The sequence below is a fragment of the Ips typographus genome, linkage group LG5 (genome assembly GCF_016097725.1).
Source record: "Ips typographus isolate SLU linkage group LG5, UJ_Ityp_2.0, whole genome shotgun sequence".
Taxonomy (NCBI): domain Eukaryota; kingdom Metazoa; phylum Arthropoda; class Insecta; order Coleoptera; family Curculionidae; genus Ips; species Ips typographus.
The window spans coordinates 654,526-672,066 of NC_138426.1; positions in this window are offsets into that span (position 1 = coordinate 654,526).

Sequence of the window (17,541 nt, forward strand, 5' to 3'; positions counted from 1 at the left end):
GTTGAAGTAGTATTTGCAGCTCCATGGAGCCAAACTTGACAGTTGGGACGTTAAAGAACACTCTAGTACGTTGCTTACGTCACGTGACAGATGACATAACTGTCAAAACTTACTCACCAGTGACCTGAAGAAAGTATAAAATGTCAAATAGATGGGTTTCTTGGAGGAATTAGATTGAAGTATTCCTTGCAGCTCCATGGAGCCAAACTTGACAGTTGGGACGTTAAATAACACTTTAGTACGTTGCTTACGTCACGTGACAGATGAAATAACTATCAAAACCCACTTACCAGTGACCTGAAAGTTTAAAATGTCAAATAGATGTGTTTCTTGGAGGAATTACGTTGAAGTAGTCTTTGCAGCTCCATGGAGCCAAACTTGACAGTTGTGACGTTAAAGAACCTTTTAGTACGTTACTCACGTCACGTGACAGATGGCATAACTGTCAAAACCTACTCACCAGTGCCCCGAAGAAAGTATAAAATGTCAAATAGTTGTGTTCCTTGGAGGAATTAAGTTGAAGTAGTTTTTGCAGCTCCATGGAGCTAAGCTTGACAGTTGGGACGTTAAAGAACACTTTAGTATGTTACTCACGTCACGTGACAGATGACATAACTGTCAAAACCTACTCACCAGTGCCCCGAAGAAAGTATTAAAAGCCAAATAGGGGCTTCTTGGAAGAGTTGCGAGCAACAGCATCATGTAGACATCCCAAAGAATGTATTATTCCATGTGTTTGAAATTTATGGTTTAAAATATTATAATAAGAAAAATTATGTTAAAGTACATTTATTTTGATTTGTCATAGACAAAATTTACTTTGAATTGTTATTTAGTTAATTTGATTCTAAATTATTAAACGAACATCTCATTGAACTGGTTGGACCAAATAGAGTTCACAATTTAAGCATGACAAAACGGAAAACAAAGTCCCAGCTCGAGAGTGTATCAGGAATAAAGAATTTCCAAACTGCAGCTTTTAAAATACACAAAGTTCGTTTACTTCACCAACGAAGCGTGAACGAAACCAAATACTCTGGATATATGAACTGGGCAAACTCCATACATCCTTATGGATTGCTCTAGATTTATCCCAGTTTTATTGAAATATGTCCTATGCAACTTTGACTTAGTTGAGATTTATCGTTTTTGAAACGTTTATTAGCTCTGATATTAAAAACCAGTAGGGGTACTATGTAACTTGATAGAGATAGATTTTAGTAGGACATGCAAGTCAAAATGAGATGAAGAAAAAAATTTAGTTCCAATGCAGTTTCGACGTGGCATTGCTCTGAGTTTTGTAATCATTTCGTACGCTGGAAAGTAAACATATTGACTTTCCCACTCAAAAGATCCCCTGCGATAGAGCTCTAATTGAAACATGTTTGGTAAAAAGAAAAACAAAAGATATCGGACCTTTAATGTACGTTTAACGAGAACGTAATGTTTTCCGTATAGAGTGGGTTTGTTTGTAAACAAGTCTTGAGAACGTGCTGAAAATTTTCGTTTAATTTTTCGTTTCATCAATATCCACTTAGCGTTTGTCGACTACAAGAAAGCTTTTGACTCAGTGGAACAATAAGCAAATATACATTCCTTAGATAACGCCAGGTTAGACACAACTCCTCAAATCTATATAGGAAACATCAGTAATATTAGTTAAATTAGATGAAGACCTGAAAACGGAACAAATAAAAGTAAAAAAATGAGTAAGACAAGGCGATATCATCTTACCCAAATTATTTACACTGGCGAAAGACGTGTTCAACGGTCTAAACTGGGAAGATCTCCACCACCTGCGGTTTGCGGACGACGTGGTTTTAAGAAAAGATGATCGATTGGAACTGAAGACTATGATCAAACAACTACACCATGACTTTCAAAAAATAATAGGTCGAAGTTGGGCTGCATTCAAAAACAAGGATTTATACTCAATAACAGAGACAAGGTCAGTTGAGAGATCATATGAGGAAAGAAGAAATTAGAAGAAGAACCAGAATAACAGATATAACCGAGAGAATAGCCACATTGAAGTGGCAATGGGCAGGACAGGTGGCCAGGATGGATAGCAATAGATGGACATCTAGAGTATTGAAATGGAGACCCTGGGAAAATAAACGAAAATTGGGTAGACCAATGAAGAGATGGGTTGACGATATTCAAGCCGCAGGGGGCAGAAACTGGACACAAAAAGTGCAAGATAGAGATGTCTGGAAGAGACTTGAAGAGACCTATCTCCAGCAGTGGAGAAACTATACAGTTTATGAAGAAGAAGAGAAGATTCTTATTTTATAATTAGACCGAGTTTCGGATGTATCATATCAACCACACTGATTATCTACTAATTTACTCCTTTCAAAAATTGAGGTTCCGATAAAATATTGATGGCAAATCATTTACTTGTTCTTGATATACGAAACTACGGAATATAATATATGCATATGCGCCATCCTTTTAACATCGAGTAACAAGACACGATAAGACGCATCCGCCATGTATAAACGAACAACAAACAAAAACGAGAGCTAATTTCGGGTAAACAGTTCCCCAAACACACGGAAACTTAAACAGCTAATGCTGTGCAGCTAATGCAGAAAGGTAAAAGCGTCCCAAAGAGATTTAATCGCATAATGTATGCAGCGCACTCTGAATCCAGATTTGGCATGCCTGTTTATAGGTCAATAGGTTGTGCGAGCTTAATTTAGGGGAAAAATTTAGATTATGTTTGATCGAATAGTTTATGCATTGAATAGACCTTGATCAGAAGAATCTTATTATATGCAAGAGGCCTATATGGCTGACCAGCCTTAGCTGTTATTTTTTTACTTATTTTTTATTTGATGTCTTGCCATCTTCTTTGATTACTCATCCAGCACTTGCAACCTGACCTTGGTCTTGCTTCATGTTTTAAACGTAAACAAGGTATACTGTTCCGAAAAGGACATTTAATTTAGAGTAAACAGTAGGAGAGTTATTTCTTATTATTGACAAACAGATGGAAATATAAAGTTCATAAATACATCAAATACAAATGCCACCAAGCTAAGGAGGAGTGGCTAAAGGAGAATACACCAAGATCATACATCCAAGCAAAATCATATATCCTGGTGCACGAAGGAGGAATTGTGTTGGATACTAAAGATTAAATGACCCTAAAAGAAAAATACATTAAAACCGTTTTTAATGGCCAAAAAGAAGAAATAACTTCAAACACACAAAATGAAACTGGACCATCTATTTTAAAAGAAGAAGTGCCAGTAGCAATAAACTTAGAAAAAGATGGGAAAGCTCCTCTTGGTCCTGAGAACCTACAAGCAGATGAGGTTAAGCTGATTGAAGAGTAATATTTGGATCCTGTGACAATCCTGTTCAATAAGATCTATTAAACAGGAATGATACCAGAAGAGTGGCTTTCCTCATCCTCAAAGTCATTCACCGTAGAATTTATAAGAAGCTGGAAGAAAATATTGCCAATACTGAGTTTGGGTTTAGAAACGGAAGTGGTACGAGAGAAGCTTTGTTTGCTTACAATGTTTTGATGTCAACCAAAACCTGCTTTATTGACTATAACAAAGCATTTGATAAAGTGAGACACAAACAAGTACCTGTTATTGTGAACCTGTATTTAAATCAAAGTGCGTCTGTCCACGTCCAATCCGAACTAACCAAGGTAGTGAAAATCAAACGAAGAATCAGACAAGATTGTGTTCTTTTGTCGTTCTTCTTCAACTTGTATTCAGAGGAAATTTTCACCAAAGCCCTTGAAACTGAAGAAGGTGGAATAGGAGTTAACGTGAACAATTTGCGCTATGCGGACGATACAGTACTTCTCACCAAAAACATGACCTTCAAAATATGTTGAATAACTTCATCACATTTAACATTAAGAAGACCAAATACATGATTGTTAACAAAACTAAAGTATCAAATGAGGATCTATATGTGGAAGACGAGAAGCTGGAAAGATTCGAGAGCTATAACTACTTGGGGACAAATGTCCACTGTTTTGTGGACTATTGTTCAAAAATAAAGATTGTGCATCCTCATGAGGATCAAGAAGCTGCTCTGTAGTCGCTATCTGAGCCTGGACCTGAGAACTCGTATGTCTCGTATTCCCGGTCTTTTTTCGAGATGTGGGCATACCGTAGGATGTTGAGAATACCATGGATGAAACATGTTACAAACTTAGAGGTCGTAAGAAGAACGGAGAAGAGCGTGGAGATTCTACATGAAGTTAAAAAGAGAAAACTGCAATACCTCGGACACGTTATGAGAGGTCAAAAGTATGAGAATTTGTAACTCATAATCCGGGGAAAGATCGTGGGAAGGAAGAAGAAGAATATCCTGGCTTAGGACCAGCTATTCAAAGCCGCAGTTTCCAAAGTAATGATAACCAACCTCCGACATGGAAATGGTACATGAAGAAGAGACCTAGTATAGTTTTTTGTTATTCTTGTGCTAGTTCAGCTGTTTGTGAGAGAGAAAGACTTATGTCATGAATATTCCCGAATTTCAGTCAGTGTCAAGTGACAAATATACAGTGTGTGATAAAAGTATCCGCGGTGTTTTTGTGAGAACCTGTACAATAATTTTCACTTTTTTATCCCAATAATACGAAGATTAATTAGTTGTTTCCTCAGTTTGTTTGTTTCTTTCAATTTGTCTTGTAATTTTCTTAAAAATAAGTAAATATTTTGAACTCGTTTTTGGCTCAGCAAGTTAAACGAGACAATCTTGTTTCAGAAGTAGAATCAAACCACTAAATAGAAAAATAGAATTTAATGACTGAATAACAGTTAAAATGAAATGACAAAACTATGGGTTTATCAGTTTAGTAAATGTTGCAAAATTCGGAACGACTACATACTGTGGCACGAGACGGAGCCTCCTGACCGTCTCCCGATAAAAATAGGTATGATACATTCTACTTGCATTCTGACTGTAACCTTGTCTCGTGCATTTTATTATTTTGCCATCCCCGCTGCTTAAATTATGTATAAATATAAATATATATAATTATTATTATGAATGAATATAATGAATTTATACTTTGACGATATTTTGAACTTCCTGACTATTCATTATATTACCAGCCTCTATCATATGACACAACAATTCCTTGGCTTAATTAGGTTTGTCTGTCCTGACATGTAATATTAGTTAGCAATTGTAGTTCAATTGACACCTTATTACGGTCGCTAATTAATACATCAGCCACACGTAAATCAGTTCAAATGTCCGCCACTGTATACTGGGTGGTTCAAACCACTTAACCACCGTAATGAGCACAATAAAAACTAAACCACGCTATTCTCATTAAACCGTCCGTTTGAGGAACGTTCTTTTATTTGATTATTAAATTTCTTTGAGGGAATTTCGTTAAGCGGAAAAATAATTCGTTTCGTTTCAAATTGAGAAACGTGGAACTTCCAACGGCAAATATTTATTTTGCGGAAAAAAGTTTTTAGTCTCTGTTTTTTCTTTGGACTGGACAAATAAATGAAGACTTTAGCGATGATTATGTAGGTCAGGGCGTGGGCGTTCAAAATGGATTGTCCTTTCGTAAATTACCAGAAAATGATTGGGGAAATTTTAGTTTTACAAAAAGTGGTTAATACATTTCCCAAACAGCCCAAATGCAAAATTCACATCATTTTTGAGGCAAATTGCCAATTGAATGGCAATTTATAGTGGACGATTACAGTGGTGTTTTATCTACTTAGGAAAGATTCTAGACTAATTTTGCTTCATAAAAGCGGTTAAACAAATCGGAACTTAGGCTTAAGCACTGTTAAGTAAGCTCTACATTTCACGCGAAACTGCCCGTAAACGACCCCAACTGTAACTGTAAAGTTTGACCTTAAATATCGCACATTTTACAGCACACTTTACGTTAAACTGGACCTACTGAAAAGCAGAATCAAATGACTTAAAAATATACAGGGCGTCCCGTATAAAATGGCTGAGTTAATGTACCTTAACTGAAGGAACAACACAATCTAAAGTATTTATAATGGACAGTTAGGACAATTTTAATATTTTTTTATATTTAATACCCCCCATTCTTTCAATTTTTTTGAAAAATTTTAAATTTTAAAGTGCTTTTTTTGTACTTACTTTACTTCTGGTATAAATATGCCCTTTGCTGTGCATTGGAATCCTCCTGGAGCAAGATAAAAAATTGTCAAAATTGCACTTTTCAAAAATAGCATTTTTCCATTTTTTGAATGATTGTAACTTTTTTATTTGAACTCTTATACATTTAACTAAAACCCAGTTAGAAAGAGGATAAAAAATACTACAAAATGAGCCAAAGCTGGCCTCTCTAACTCTTCATGTTGCTGAGATATTAAATTTCAAAAAGTAGTAAAAAAAGACCCTAATACCCCCCATTCTTTCAATTTTTTTGAAAAATGAAATACTTGAAAGTGCTTTTTTTGTACTTATTTCACCTAGTTTAAGAACTTTTGGTATAAATATGCCCTTTGCTGTGCATTGGAACCCTCCTGGAGCAATATAAAAAATTGCCAAAAATGCACTTTATGCAAAAATGGCATTTTTCTAATTTTTGAATGATTGTAACTTTTTTATTTGAACTCTTATAGATTTCATTAAAACGCCATAAGAGGATAAAAAATACTACAAAATGAGCCAAAACTGGCCTCTGTAGCTCTTCATGTTACCGAGATATTAAATTTCAAAAAGTAATAAAAAAAGTACTCTTTTAGTAAATATTTTTCAAAATTATTAAAAAAATAAATATTCCAATATGTTTCGCTCGTATTTAGTATTTTTCTTATTCCACTCATCATAACATACTCTGCAAATATACAGCATTTCAAAACCGTAGGTTTTGAGAAACTTTTTGTCGAATGACAACTTTGATCCTGAATATCTCAGAAACGGTACACGTTTTGGAAAATACCATTTTATAGGCTGTAGAAATAAGAACTTTACCATTAATGTTGTTTTATTTTTATAAATTTTTATTTTCGGATTTTTTTATTCACTTTTGAGTTTAATCTGTTTTTGTTTTTAGTTGAAAATCAAAAATTACCTGCAATGTTATATTTTCCAGTAAGGTAGGTTTTTGGTAAACAATTTGCTGACTGTCAGATAAGAAAATTGAGGCAAAAGAGGGCGAGACAAAGGCGACATTCGTACAAATACCTTGCCATTACTTTTATATATAACTCGAGAGTCCAAATAGATTTCATGGGAGCCCCAAGTGTAATTGAAAGAATTTCCGGACAACACTTTTTCTGGTCCTTTTCGACATCCGGCTTCCGATGGGGTTAAGTGAGATATTTGTCACTTTTCTATAAATTTATTATTATTTTTGGCCAGTTTAGTGTGACTCTAATAGACTCGTAATTCAGGCAATACAGCGACAAGTACGTGAAACTACCAGTATCCAAAACAAAAGCTCCAATTAATGATTTAACTGGTGAAAATAAATTTTTTTGTTCGGGTTTATTGAAAGCCCCTATTCCATTGCGTTGTCCAATTTGTAACGGAATTTTGAACAGTTAACAATCATTCAATTTGTACTATGTATCGTTACAGTGCACGCTGGAAAATGTTTTTTCGTATAAAATTAGTTTGCCAGTAAAGTAAAACAATATATTTTTTAACAAATAGATAAATAACAAATCAGCTTTTTCCCAATCAGATTAGGCAACATTGCGAATGTTCAACTCACGTGTGTTGCCGCTTTACCGTTAAGGGTTAGTCACGTGACAGGTAAACATCTGTTGTGCACGCAGTGTTGCCAAGTCAAAATGTTTCAATCAAAATATAAACATTTTATATAAGGAGATCAAAATTCGTATTACATTATTATACAGGATGTATATTTAATGATTATTTAATTATATTTGTTAATGCAAAAAATGTTAATCATCGAATCTACTTCGAAAAATAATGTCAATTTGCTATATAAACCATACTTCAAAAATACAAATTTTAATTTTTCCATCATTTGTTTTCTAACTTTTAACATTCGTGATAGATATAATTTAGCTAGGCAGTCACGTGACAACTGTCAAAATAACTGTAATAAATCTCAGAATCACCTTTCATATCAAATATTACAAGAAAACTTTTCTAAACCCTGACTTTTGCAACTTTTGAGCACAGTTTGACATTTTTGACATTAGTGACAGTTGGCACGTGATTATGAAACACTATTTTGCTAAACGGTCACGTGATAGCTGTCAAAATAACTGTCATAAATCTCAGAAACACCTTTTATATCAAATATCTTAAGAAAACTTTTATAAACCCTGACTTTTGTAACTTTTGAGCACAGTTTGACATTTTTGACGTTAGTGACAGTTGTCACGTAATTTTTAAACACCATTTTGCTATTCGGTCACGTGATAACTGTCAAAATAACTGTCATAAATCTCAGAAACACCTTTTATATCAAATATTATAAGAAAACTTTTCTAAACCCTGACTTTTGTAACTTTTGAGCATAGTTTGACATATTTGACATTAGTGACAGTTGGCACGTGATTATGAAACACTATTTTGCTAAACGGTCACGTGATAGCTGTCAAAATAACTGTCATAAATCTCAGAAACACCTTTCATATCAAATATTACAAGAAAACTTTTCTAAACCCTGACTTTTGCAACTTTTGAGCACAGTTTGACATTTTTGACATTAGTGACAGTTGGCACGTGATTATGAAACACTATTTTGCTAAACGGTCACGTGATAGCTGTCAAAATAACTGTCATAAATCTCAGAAACACCTTTTATATCAAATATTTTAAGAAAACTTTTATAAACCCTGACTTTTGTAACTTTTGAGCACAGTTTGACATTTTTGACGTTAGTGACAGTTGTCACGTAATTTTTAAACACCATTTTGCTATTCGGTCACGTGATAACTGTCAAAATAACTGTCATAAATCTCAGAAACACCTTTTATATCAAATATTATAAGAAAACTTTTCTAAACCCTGACTTTTGTAACTTTTGAGCATAGTTTGACATATTTGACATTAGTGACAGTTGGCACGTGATTATGAAACACCATTTTGCTATTCGGTCACGTGATAACTGTCAAAATAACTGTCATAAATCTCAGAAACACCTTTTATATCAAATATTATAAGAAAACTTTTCTAAACCCTGACTTTTGTAACTTTTGAGCATAGTTTGACATATTTGACATTAGTGACAGTTGGCACGTGATTATGAAAGACTATTTTGCTAAACGGTCACGTGATAGTTGTTAAAATAACTGTCATAAATCTCAGAAACACCTTTTATATCAAATATTGTAAGAAAACTTTTCTAAACCTTGACTTTTGCAATTTTGAGCATAGTTTGACGATTTGGACGTTATTGACAGTTGGCACGTGATTATGAAACACTATTTTGCTAAACGGTCACGTGATAGTTGTTAAAATAACTGTCATAAATCTCAGAAACCCCTTTTATATCAAATATTACAAGAAAATTTTTCTAAACCCTAACTTTTGCAACTTTTGAGCGCAGCTTGACGATTTTGACGTTATTGACAGTTGGCACGTGATTATGAAACACTATTTTGCTAAACGGTCACGTGATAACTGTCAAAATAATTGTCATAAATCTCAGAAACACCTTATATATTAAATATTATAAGAAAACTTTTCTAAACCCTGACTTTTGTAACTTTTGAGCATGGTTTGATATTTTTGAGGTTAGTGACAGTTGTCACGTGGTTTTTAAACACTATTTTGCTCAACAGTCACGTGATAATTGTTAAAATAACCGTCATAAATACGAGAAACACGTCTTGTTTAGAAAACTGTGTTAAACTTTAATTCATGCAGATTCTAGACAAATTTGGTTTGAGAGGATAATTTAGCTAGGCAGTCACATGACTTACTTGGAATAAGATTTGACACATGACTTTTACTTAGAATGACGGTTTAAAGCAGATTTTTGAAATCTTCCATAAACATAGTTTGAAAGAACAGTAAAGTACAAAATCGCTGATAAAACTCACTTGGAATGAGAAAATTACTGTTTTAAGTATATTTTTGGAATCCTCATTAATTTTGCTATTCATTGACCTGAAAAAAAAAACGAATAAAACTTAATACAGTCAGGGAGAAAAGCGTTATCAAAGTTTGAACTTCCAGAAACACAGTTTGAAAGAACAGTCAGCGACAAAATCGCCTGTAGAACTTACTTGGAGTCAGAAAATGACAGTTTTAAGGACATTTTTGGAATTCTCATTAAATTTTCTATCCAATAACCTGAAAAACACATTAAACACTGGCAACATTACCCTATTAGTACTCACATTACACTATTGTACGTCACCCTGTAGAGTAGGTAACTCCTTTACGAATAAATTCCTAAACCAAATGTTTATTTTGGAAAAATATATCCCATTTTTCTAAAACACTCTGTAAAGTAAAAATTAGATTTAATTTTTTAGTGGTTTTTAAGATACAAGTAGAGCGGAAATTCACTACACAGAGTACAAATTAATTTATGGGTTACTTTGACGTATCTGTCAAAGTAGTCGTGATACACACGAGTATCGGGAAAAAGAGAAAAAAGAGAGAGAGACAGAAGCTGACCTAGCAAACCGCCACTTTAAATTGAAAAAAATTGTTACTGCCCCAGAAACAAACCGCTAAAATTTGTAAACCTGTCACGTGACCTAAAAAAATACAAATCAAATTGTAACGCTATTTAAAAAAATTCTAAAATAATGTCAGGAAATGCAAGTTTTTTGGGTAATTTTGAAAAAAGTCACGTGACTTAAAGACAAAGTTCAAAATAGTACCTAGTAAATGTCATACAAAATGATCACGTGCCTTAAAAAAAAACACAAAATTACTGCTAAAATTCACGTAATTGCCAAAGAAAATGTCATCTGTGCAAATGTTATAAAAACACTCTTAAATATTAGCTTTTGTAATATAATTGTTTATTTATTTAAATAAGAAAAAACTAAACTCTAAAGCATACATCTGTAATTGTCACGTGACCTAAAGAGCCTTAGATGACATAGAAAATTTGAACTACTGTCTACTATCATAAAAAAACCGAGCAGTAACTGTAACTGCTTTTAAAAAATTGTAAAATGACCTAAAATAAACACCAAAATAATTTTGAAAACTTTAAAATCTAGGTAAATAGATTCTAAAATGACAGTTGAAATGTTAAAACAGTCACGTGACCTGCTCACGAAGGCTGTGATTTAAACCCAATGCGCCCATAAAAAACAACTTTTGTTTTTTTTATGGCGCCCCCTAGAATTTAAACACATTTTTTTTATTATCTAAGTTATGTCAAACAATGACCTAAAGGATACCATACATTTTTGGTATTTGATATTTTGTCCTAAGGTCAACGGTTAGTGACATATTTTCAAAAAAAAAAAAAGAAAATGAAAGGTTTTAGTAATTTGGTAATAATTTGATCACCCCTGTAGATATCTTGGATTTTAAGACACATTCTGAACAGCCACTTAAATGGCGCAACTTTTTCTCCATTTAACGAACTCCAATAAGGTCCCAAGGATGTATAAAACCGCAGTGTGTTGTCTTAAATCTTTCTAAAACTAACATAATAATATATGTCTTTTATATCAGGGTATTATAATATAAATAATAGCGGTCATGTACACTCTAGACTGCTGCTCTCATTTTATCATTAATCCCTTGGGTAACATGAACGACTAGCCTGCAGCACCCCATCTGCGAAACTAACGAAACTCATAAAGAACTCGTTGAATAGTTAATTTATTTACTTACTTTACTTAAAATGTTTTCTATGTTTGACGTGAAAAGGTTATTTGTAAAATTAAGCCGCTGATATTAGAGCAATTTGTCAGTTGTTACTATTCCATTATGCTTCTACAGTGTGTCCATAAAGTATGGAATAAATTAAGGAAATTATTTTTTAGAACAATCGGACTCGTGATATACAGGGTGTTTCTTGCTTATTTGACAGTTGACGACCAAAAGTGATTGAAGTGAAAAGATAGCTCAGGTCGTAAGTTTTCCAAAAATATGCTCATTTTAGTCAATCGGTTGTACCGTTTGGCCGCTAGAGGACGTCAAAGTCAAGCTTTACAAACCTTCAAAGTGATTTAATTACTTTTGGTTTAACCTTAAATTAGGTCACTGAAGGTGAAATATAGTCCAGACTAAAGGCTTTTCAACGGTGTATTCAAAAAAGGTCATTGATGTGATACTTTGACCGCTAGAGGGCGTTTTTCAAAATATGAAATTGTTTTTCAAATTCGCTTCAAACATTTCTCCTAATAAATAATGAGAATTGTCCTAACAATTTAAGATTAATAGTAAGGTAAATTGATTCATAATGACATGAATTAAGTTAATTATTAATGATAATTACATTTGAATAACGATTCTAAACAAACCATTTACTTAATTTAGTACCAAACACTTACAATGTTGTCAAACTGATTTTTTTTTCTAAAATTACTTAAAAAGGCTTGACAATCACATATCAACCATATTGCCAAACCATTTACCTAGCTAATCTCCAAATTGTTGAGATGTTCCCAAATTTCAACTAAAATTAGTCAGAAATTATAGATAAACACATTCCTACAATGTTGCCATACAAACCACCTACTTAATTAGTAGAACATCTTTGCAATTGTGCCAAATTTTCATCTTTCCTAAAATTGCTAAAAAATAATAGAAAATCATAGTTCTACAACCAAACACGTTTGCTTTATTTAGTTCTAAATTTTTGCAATGTTGTCAAATCGTATTTTTTCAAATTATTTATTTAATAAATAATCACATTTCTGAAACCTTGCAAGAAAGACAAATCTTTTTAACTAACCTATCTCCAAACTTTTTGATGTTGCCAAATTGACATTTTTGCTAAAATTGCTTAAAAATGATAATCACATTTATGAAACGTTATCAAACCCATTTACCCAGCAATGTTGTCAAATTGGCAGTTTTTTTGCAAAACTGCTTAAAAATTATCGTTAATCACATTTCCAAAATGTTGCCAAACAGACAGAGGTTTAGTGAGCTTAGTACCAAATGTTTGCAATGTTGCCAAATTGTCATTTGTCTTGAAATTAATTAGAAATAATTATTGATAATCACATGGTAATTCACATATTTAATTAATATTAAAGAACTTTTACTGAACTATGTCCTCCAACCGACATTTTAGATGCATAAGCTTCTGGAGGACAAACAGACTTGTTCTTTTATAGGTTATATTTAATTTACGTGAAAAGTTTTTGGCGAAAAGATTTATTAATTAATTGTAATATAGAGTCTGTTATTATCATAATAAATTGCCCTATTTTTGCCCATTTACTCGCTCACAGTTCTCTGTTTGCTTTGCTCTTATTTTAACACACCGAATTAGAGAATTACTTTACACAATATGAGTGCTGTTGAAATAACTGATGGAAACAACCAGCTAAATTAACAAGATATTATAAAAGCGTACACACTAATTTAATTATTATAATAACTTTTCATTCGTTTACTAAATTAACTTCAAACAAAATGACAATATTCACACTATTCACAATTTTAGGATTATTATCGTTTAAGTGTAAACGTTTTCGCCAACTTCTTTCTTCACTTATCCAGCTACCGAATTAATAATAAATTTAAATAAGTTATTACAGTCTCCGGGGCTTAATTAACCCGAAATCGAAACAGCAAAAACCTTATCTGACAGAGAAAGAGCGGAAAAGGCCACGTTTTTCAATTACCGCTCCAGATTAAGCCAGATTTACCCGCAAGTTAAGACGTAATAGCCGTTTCATGTTTTTTGGGGATCACGCTTTTCCGGGACGATCTTTGAATTATTTAAAACTTTCCGAAAGTCACTCGATTTTGTACTTATTGAGATGTCCGAAAGGGTAGATTTATGTCCTGTTTAGAAAATTCTGGACGAGTTTTAAGTTTCGGTTTACTGAAATTATAATCAGTTTTAATGTGAGTTAACTTTGTTGATCTACAATAAGAACACGATTTAAGGACAGTCAGGGACCAAATGGTCTGTAAAACCCACTTGTAGTGAGAAAATGACTGTTTTAAGCTCATTTTTCGAATCCTTATAAAATTTCCTACCAAATAACAAACAAAAACATTACAAAATGGGATTCAGTCAAGGAGAAATGCGGTGTCAAAATTTGAACTGCCAGAAACCAATTTGAAAGGACAGTCGGGGACCAAATCGCTTGTAAACCCCGCCTGGATTGAGAAAATGACTGTTTTAAGCACATTTTTAGAATCCTCATCAAATTTCCTCTCCGATAACATACAAAAACATTACAAAATGTGATACAGTCAAGAATAAATGCGGTGTCATAATTTGAACTGCCAGAAACACCAGTTTCAAAGGACAGTCGGAGACAAAATCGCCTGCAAAATCCACTTGGAGTGAGAAAATTACTGTTTTAAGCACATTTTTGGAATTCTCATTAAATTTCCTATCCAATGACATGAAAAAACATTACAAAATTTAATACAATCAAGAAGAAATGCGGTGTCAAAATTTGAACTTCCAGAAACACAGATTGAAAAGACAGTCAGGGACTATATCGCATGTAAAACTTACTTGTAGTGAAAAAATTACTGTTCTAAGTACATTTTTGGAATCCTTATTAAATTTTCTATCCGATAACATACAAAAACATTACAAAATGTGATACAGTTAAGGAGAAATGCGGTGTCATAATTTGAACTGCCAGAAACACCAGATTCAAAGGACAGTCGGAGACAAAATCGCCTGTAAAACCCACTTGGAGTGAGAAAAAATTACTGTTTTAAGCACATTTTTGGAATTCTCATTAAATTTCCTATCCAATAACATAGAAAAACATTGTAAAATGTGATACAGTCAAGGAGAAATGCGGTGTCATAATTTGAACTGCCAGAAAGACCATTTTGAAAGGACAGTCAGGGACAAAATCGCTTGTAAAACTCACTTGTAGTGAGAAAATGACTGTTTTAAGCACATTTTTGGAATTGTTATTAAATTTCCTACCCGATAACATACAAAAAAATTACAAAATGTGATTCAGTTAAGGAGAAATGCGGTGTCAAAATTTGAACTGCCAGAAATACCAGTTTGAAAGTGTACTCAGGGGCAAAATCGCCTGTAAAATTCACTTTGAGTGAGAAAACGACTGTTTTAAGCACATTTTTGAAATCCTCATTAAATTTCCTATCCAATCACACACAAAAACATTAAAAATTTAATACAGTCAAAGACACATGCGGTGGCAAAATTTGAACTGCCAGAAACACCAGTTTGAAAGGACAGTCGGGGACAAAATCGCCTGTAAAACCCACTTGCAGTGAGAAAATAACCGTTTTACGCACATTTTTGGAATTCCAGCTAAATTTCCTATCCAATAATAGAAAAAAAACATTAAAAAATTTGGTAGTCAGGGAGAGAAGCGGTGTCAAAGTTTGAACTGTAAGAAAGACAGTTTGAAAGGACAGTCAGGGAGAAAATCGCCTGTAAAACCCTCTTGGAAAGATAAAATGACTATTTTAAGCACATTTTGGGAATCCTCATAATATTTCCTATCCGATAACCTACAAAAATATTACAAAAATGTGATACAGTCAAGGAGAAATGCGGTGTCATAATTTGAACTACCAAAAACACCAGTTTGAAAGGACAGTCGGGGACAAAATCGCCTGTATAACTCACTTGCAGTTAAAAAATGACTGTTTTCAGCACATTTTTGGAATCCTCATTAAATTTTCTATCCAATGATATACAAAAATATTGCAAAATACGATACAGTCTAGGAGAAATGCGGTGTCAAAATTTGAACTGCCAGAAACACCAGTTTGAAAAGACAGTCAGCGGCAAAATCGCCTGTAAAACCCACTTGGAGTGAGAAAATTACTGTTGTAAGCACATTTTTGAAATCCTTATTAAATTTCCTATCCAATAACATGAAAAAACATTACTAAATTTAATACAGTCAAGGAGAAATGCGGTGTCAAAATTTGAACTACCAGAAACACAGTTTGAAAGAACAGTCAGGGACTAAATCGCCTGTAAAACTCACTTGGAGTGAGAAAATTACTGTTTTAAGCACATTTTTGAAATCCACATTAAATTTTCAATTCAATAGCCTAAAAGAAACATTACAATATCTGGTCAGGACGAAAAACTGTGTCAAAATTTGAGCTGCCACAGTATTTTTTGTAATTTACCGAGAAATTTTCTTGGTAAAGTAAAATATTATTTAAAATATTTACTTTACCAAGATTATCAAAGATGAAACTCCAAGGCATTCTAATACAATGAATGTTATGAAAAAAATAACATAAGTTAGTTTAAAAATTAAACTGAATTTCACTTGATATACTTTCTGAATTACAATTAACAATTTCTGGATAATTACACTTTACGATTTCTGAGTTACAGTTAGAAATGGTGTAGATCGGTCTGATCGAGTACTGCATTTCTGACAAATTTTATCAGAATAAAAGTTTGTAGTTTTTTACAGAAAAATCGACAGTAAATTGCGCTAATTTAAAAAGTTTTTAGCCAAAAACAGCAAAACACAACAAAAACTAAAATTCAAAACATCCTCCGTTTCGCTGTAGCTTTTCCGTATTTTCGTCGGATTTAATGGAAGTGGAAAATTGAAATTCGACGCCATTATGAACTGGAGCTACTTGGATTCGTTGCGGAGAAGTCTGACTCTAATAGTATCTAGCTCCAATATGGGATATAATAACAAAGAAATTCGGGGTGCTCTAATAGGCAGACATAAAATTATATTACTCGGAAATGGTTGATAAAGTCCATTTTTGTTTCCTGTTTTTTTTTATTATTATTTGAACAGCTGCGAGCTCTATGATAGCGCGTATCTTAATTTCCTCTTCGGTTAACATTAACAACCTAACCTACTTTACATAAGGATAAGCAGTAATAACAGTTGGAAGGACAAGAAAATACAAGTTTTCTGGTATAAGTTTTTATTGAGAGTATCGTTTTTTGTTTTAGCTGCAATTTTATGCAAGGTAATTTTGTTTCTTAATTAACAAAAATATTAATTTTATTAAATATTCAAAAATTAACTACTGCAGCGACAGGGTATGCAACCCCCAATGTGTACAGATATAACCTGACTAGTTTTCAAATTTCTGCAGAAATTTTTTGTTTTAAATAATGTGCCAATTTACCATGCAATTTATTTTGTTTAAATTATAGATTAGAGATTTTTTAACATCTAAATGTCATATTTTAAGTTTTTAGGTGACATGACAAGCTTGCAACATTTTAGTGTAATTTTACACTTTTTTTAAGTCACTTTTTGCAAATTTTGAATACTATTTCAAACTTTTTTAACGGAACAATAATTTGTCAAACTTTATATGCTATTTTTTAAGGTCACGTGACAATTTCGCAAATTTTAGGTGCACTTTCAGACCACGTGATAATCCTTACAACTTTTAGATGTCACATTTTAGGCTCATAAAGCATTTTTTTTAATTTTCACTGTCATTTTAGAATTTGTTATTTCACGTGACAAT